Here is a 6287-nt window from a genome sequence, read left to right on the forward strand (position 1 = left end):
TCTTTGTCTCTTTTAATTAATTTTGTCTTGAAGTCTGCCTCATTGGATATGAGTATAGTTACTCCTGCTTGATTTTGGATTCTATTTTTTTTTATTTTCAGTACTGGCAATTGAACTTGGGAGCTTGCATTTGCCAGGCAGATACTAATGCTGTTGGGCTATCCTCCCGGCCCTTGGATTCTATTTATATGGAATATTTCCTTCCATTTTCTAATTTATTTCTTCATATGTTTCTGTTATTGATGTGTGTTTCTGGCCTAGTACATAATCTAATATTTGCTTTTAAATCCAATGTTTCACTATTATGGCTTGCATCTAGATATGCCTCCAGAAGCTCATGCTGTTATAGGTGGGAACATTTTTAGAAGTGGCTGAATCTAGGGCATGCAATGCTAAGAATAAGTGTGTGGTGTTGTAATCAAAGGTGTTTGACTACTAAATTAGCTCCCTGATTGGCTTGGTATTGTTCCGAGTGTGGATAATGGGAGGACCCACACTGGATGAGTGTCATACACCCTGAGTGGGTAGGATATAAGGGACAGAAATGGGGCTCCCGCTGTTGCTTGATGCTTCACTACTTTGCTGTTTTGCTGCCTCTGCTGGTCATCTTTCATTTCTCCTCTGCCACACCATCCTGCCTTGGAACCAATCAAATATGGACTGAAACCTCTACACATTGTGAGCCAAAAAATAAGCCTTGCCTCCTTTAACTTTGGGTATTGGGTATTTTATGTCAGTAACAAGAAAAGAAACTAACACAGTCACTATGTGTCTCCTGATTGTAAAATTAAGACTATTTACTTTCAGAGTTTTTATAGAAAGTTATGTATAAATTTTTGTCATTTGTTATTTTTCTAATGTTTGATTCTTTCTTAGTTCTTAATAGCTTATCTATTGTTCCTCTTCTATATGGAGGATTCTATAATTCTGGCTTTGACATTCTCTTATTATAAGATAAAATTATTGATCTTCATGCATCAGTTGTAAATTTTAATTATTTGAGTTAAAGAAGGAAAGAATCATAGCAAAATCAAAAGGAAATTTATGTGACACTTCAGGCAAAATGTAAATACAATTTCTTTTTATTTGTAATGTTCAATAAAGTAGTTTATGTAATTTGTTTTACAACTTAGAAAAAGTAATGTAGAACTGAGATTGTATTTTGTTTTGTTTTAGGTACTATTGTATGATTAACTCCCTGCTTGCAGAATTTCTCAAAAGATACTTCTTGTGTGTCCTTAAAAATCATCACAGGTACATGAAAATTCTCACAGTCAGAAATTTGGCAGGAAATAAATGATTTATTATTTTCCTTGGACAATAGGATTAAATCATTTCAAGTACACCATTCAACAAAAGATTTTGTTTTCTACATGTTGAAAATGCTACTACTCTATTTTACATTTTGATTATTGTTTTGCAAAATCAGTAAAATTGCCTAACTTATCAAACTAATTTTCAAAGAAATCACTTCTATTGTATAGATAACAGAGACTTGAGAAATACTATTTTTCACTTTATATGTTCTAATTAAATTTTAAATCAAAACTAGTAAGAGAAGTTAATGTGATTGCACAAATGGGCTCATGACCAAGAGGAACTGGTCATGTCCAGTAACTGAGGTTTCTGCACTTGAAGACTGCTAATATTTAACTGGACAAAATAACACTCAGCAGTTTGTTCTCAGGCCAAGTGCAGCTAAACGTATCCTGCTGTAATTTGTTTGGATAGAATTCAAGTGCAATAGTCAAATTTGTGACCTGCAAGAAGACAGGAGATTCAATAAGACACTGCTAATAGTTGTGGGAGAAGCCCGCTTTATAATGTTGATTTATGGCGTCTAATTTCTTTCTTTTTTTTTTTTAATTTGTGTGTGTGTGTGTGTGTGTGTGTGTGTGTGTGTGGCCAGCTCAGCACACCAGGGGGCAGGGCTGGCTGGCATGTGGTGCTGGGGGATTGAACCGCGGTCCCTTTGTTTTTGCTAAGCTTGTTCTAAGTAGGTGCTTTAGACCACTGAGCCATCTCACCAGCCCCAATGGCATCTAATTTCATTAAGTCATTTTGTCTCCAAGTTCAAACCCAACTGCCTTTTGTTTTAGGGCAATCACATATCAATTCAACAATTACTTGTTGCACAACCACAAGGTGACAGAATAGGAAATAAAGCTACCACATTTTCCTTCTCAGCGAGCTTCTTCCCAGTGGAGGAAGACAGAAAACAATACAAATAAAATTCAATTACATATAAAAAGGATTTACAGCTTTGTGAAGCAAAACAAAACTAAATGACAGAGAACTAGGGTGGGAGTTAATTACAGCTCTAAATACAGAGGCAGAAAGAACCTCAGGAGAAGCTGACTCTTCAGCAAAGATTTATAGGAGATTAAAAAAAGAAAACCCACTATGCTTTTTTTCTTTTCTTTTTTTGGTCTCTGGTTCTCCAGTCCTTTTTGTTTTTGATTTCCCCTTTTCTATTCTCCTTTCTTCTTCTTTCTGTTAACTAGGAAATTCATGTGATGCAATATAGTAATACTCCAGTACACGAATACTTCCGTTCACCAATTCTGTTCGCAAGCGGAAAAATTGGGCAAAATTGTTTTTCCGTTTGCAAACTCTGCATCAGGTGATGAACGCGACTGTGGCTATCTTCCGCTGGACCGTGGAAGGAATTCAGTTCATGTGCAGAAGCACCACTGTAGCTATCCCAAAGTTGTTTAGTCTTTGCTGAGGTCATAATACCTATTTCCAGTTTTTCCTTTTGCTGCGGTGGCCGCAGCCATGAGTATGCTCAGGCTGCAGAAGAGGCTGGCCTCGAGCGTCCTCCACTGTGGCTAAAAGAAGGTCTGGTTGGATCCCAAAGAGACCAATGAAATCGCCAATGCCAATTCCTCTCAGCAGATCTGGAAGTGGATCAAAGATGGGCTCATCATCCGCGAGCCTGTGACCGTCCGCTCTCGGGTGCGATGCCGGAAGAACATCTTGGCTCGCCGGAAAGGCAGGCACAGGGGCGTCGGTAAGCGGAAGGGTACAGCCAACATCCGAATCCGAAGAAGGTGACCTGGAGATAGCAGAATCAAAGAAGGTCGACTGGCACATGTACCACGGCCTGTACCTGAAGGTGAAGGGGAATGTGTTCAAGAACAAGCGGATCCTCATGGAGCACATCCACAAGCTGAACCCCAAAAAGCTCCTGGCTGACCAGGCCGAGGCTCGCAGACTGAAGACCAAGGAAGTGCGCAAGCGCCGTGAGGAGCACCTGCAAGCCAAGAAGGAAGAGATCATCAAGACCCTGTCCAAGGAGGAGGAGACGAAGAAGTAGTGCCCTGCGTGTACAGAGAACGGACAGGTCCCAAATAAAAGAGCTCTTGTCCAAAACAAACAAACAAACAAACAAACAACCTATTTACAAAGGTAATCTAATTTATATTCGCTAGAGTTGTGTTGATTATACTAATAGCAAACTAATAATTACCCCTTATTAGCCTTTGAGAACCGTAATAATTATTTTATGATTTACATATTATTACAGAAAGAATATTATTATGAGAGGGAGGAATACGAGTAACAGTTGAGTAGCAGGGAGTAAGAGACTAACACTGCTTGCTTACTCTGAATAGATAAGACGACCCTACTATAGTCTTCCTGAAGTTATCCTTGACGTCGGGTGGTAACAATGTAGCTTCCATTTTAACCAGTTGTTTTGGGTGATCAGTGGTGATGATCAATTTTTCTTATCACTGGAGTCTATGCACTAAGTTTCTGACACTCGTGATTGTATTACACAGGAGGAGCACGTAATTCCTTCCCTGTGTTAAGTACATTTCGTGATTGCTATGGTTTATGTCTCGATATCCCTGCAAAACCTCCTCCATGTCTTAGAGGTGGAGCTTTGGGGAAGTGAAGGTCATCTCATGTCATGGGGGTGTGACACAGGGCAGTAGATTAGTCCACTGAAGAGCTTGTAGCTAAAAGGAACGCTCATCAATGGATGAGTCTTCTGATGAGTTTAAGGCTAAATGTGATGCTGGAAGCTGATGCCTGATTGGAGGACGTGAGTCACTGGGGGCGTGGCCTGGAAGGGTCTATCTCCCGCCCCCTCCCACGATCTCTCTCTGCTTCCTGCTGCTAGGCCTTGGGCTCTTTTGTCCTCTGCCACGCTACCCTCTTGGAGCCAGCCAACTATAAACTGAAAGCTTTACAAACTGTGAGTCAAAATAAACCCCTCCTTTTCTAAATAGTGGGTTTTGGGTATTGCGTCTCAACGATGAGAAAGCAACTCTTATAATGACTTTCTTCCTACAGTCTTCTCCGCACCCCTATTAGATGAGTGCTATTGTTATCCATATTTTAAGTTTGAAGAACTGAGATGTGGAGACTGTAAGAAAATTGGAAGAGTTAGGAGTGGAATCACAACATTCTAATTTCAGAGACTATTTTGACAATCTCTGTGCTATTCGTATACTTTCAAATGAGTTTTCTAATGCTTCTTACTAAATAAAACTTTGAGAGCAAGGCAGTCCACTTGGAAAAATACAGCAGATATATAAATGGTCCTTAAATAATATCTGTCATTCCCAGTGGGTGCTTGTTTCTTCAGGACGGGAGTGTTTCAAGTACGAATTGCTCAAGTAAACCAGGGTAAGGGAAGGAAACAACGACCCTCAGGATTAACTCTCTTCAGATCATAATTTGGCAATATAAATGGGTCTATTTTAATACAATAGGCAGCATATTGAATATGTACATGACTCAACAATGGGGTGGGCTTTCGGTCTGCAAGCCAAGTAGTGTACGAAGCTTACCATTTATTTCTGTTTCTCCTAGTTGGGTTTGAGCTTCAGCCTGACACAGAGCCTTCCAGCTTGACAAGCCCACCTCCGAGTCACAGCTGCTGCTCATTGGCTCAGCGCCCTGTGATGATCAAGTATGCCGCTCCCGGGGCTGGAGGCTGAGCTCTCCGTGTCCTGCGTGAGTTCCCCTCCACCCCTGACCAGGAGAGGCACAGAGCAGGGAGGAACCCTTGTTTGGTAAAGTGAGTGATAATTCAGGATGCTTTATATGAGTTTGGAGATTAATAACTGTCTAGTTTCTTTAATATGTATTATCATGTTTAATGATCATGGTCATTATCAGAAATAAAAGCATAATTCTGAAGAATTTATCAATGCATTGTGCTCGAGATGAGACAAATTAAAATAAGCAGAAATTGCAGAGCTTGTATCTGACTTCCCCTTTTATATAATTTATTACACCACTTTTTACCCCTATTTTCTTTTGTTTTTATATTTTCTGGAAGATTTCCTCAGTGTTTACATTTTGTAATCTTAGAGATTTTGTTTTACTTTTTCTTTCTTTCTTTCTTTTTTTTTATTTATGTATTTGGTACAGGATCTAACTATGCAGCTTGGACTGGTAGTCATCCTCCTGTTTTCAGCCTTCCCAGTGCTGGGATTATAGGCAAGTTCCACTATGTCTGGACTCGGTCATGGGCTCAGCGTGCCCTGTGGGTGGGGCTGGCATGGTGTGGGGGACCGGGGATCGAACCTTGGTTGCTGGGCTTGCCAAAGCAGGTGCTTAGTCCACTAAGCTATCTCACCAGCCCCAGAGATTTTATTTTAAATTAGCTCAATCTCATTCCTAATTTTGAGAGATATATATTGTTTTTTGATTATTTCATTTTTATGCCATGTTTTATGGATGTGATATTTTCTATGCCTAGTAGAGTTTTATATGATTTTGTGTTGTGATTTGGTTTCTCTTTTGGAGTTTTCTTTTTTCTTTCTGTTCTGCTTATGTTTCCTAATTTTACGTTTACTTGTTTTGATTTTTGTCATTCATATTGGAAATTCACTGATGGTCCTTAACTATGTATTTGTAGTTAGATTGAAGCAGTACAAGTTGATCATTGATCTTGTGATCTAGGTTTGGGAGTACTGCTTGTCACAGGATGGGCTGTATTGTTGATTGTAAGCTGGCCAGGAGGAACTTTGAAAGGGAGCACTTGCAATTTTGAAGGTGTTTGTGAGATGTGCTTCCCCTGAGAGTGTCCATTCTACCTGAAGAACAGGCATCTGCATGAGTCAGCATGCTTGCATTTACCTTGAGCATCTATGGCCAACCCCTTCCTTTCTGATCCTACTTACCCTTTTCTATGTTCTCTAAAATATCATCTTTCAGATAGCCTCTTTAACAAATGGTGCTGGAAAAACTAGTTCTCTACATGCTGAAAACTAAAACTTGACCCAGGTCTATCACCATGCACTAAGCTAAAGTCAAAATGGATTAAA

At 39.8% G+C, this 6287-nt stretch overlaps 1 long non-coding RNA gene and 1 pseudogene across 1 annotated transcript; both read left to right on the forward strand.

Annotated features, from left to right (window-relative positions):
• The first annotated feature begins 645 nt into the window (after positions 1-645).
• On the forward strand, positions 646-5254 carry LOC111814303. Its single transcript, XR_002819324.1, has 3 exons — positions 646-678; positions 1177-1254; positions 4825-5254. It is a non-coding gene; the product is annotated as an uncharacterized LOC111814303 (long non-coding RNA).
• Positions 2779-3360, forward strand: LOC101563643 (annotated as a pseudogene).
• Positions 5255-6287: the final 1033 nt, after the last annotated feature.

The sequence above is a fragment of the Octodon degus genome, unplaced genomic scaffold (assembly GCF_000260255.1).
Source record: "Octodon degus isolate 3935 unplaced genomic scaffold, OctDeg1.0 scaffold00288, whole genome shotgun sequence".
Classification (NCBI taxonomy): Eukaryota; Metazoa; Chordata; class Mammalia; order Rodentia; family Octodontidae; genus Octodon; species Octodon degus.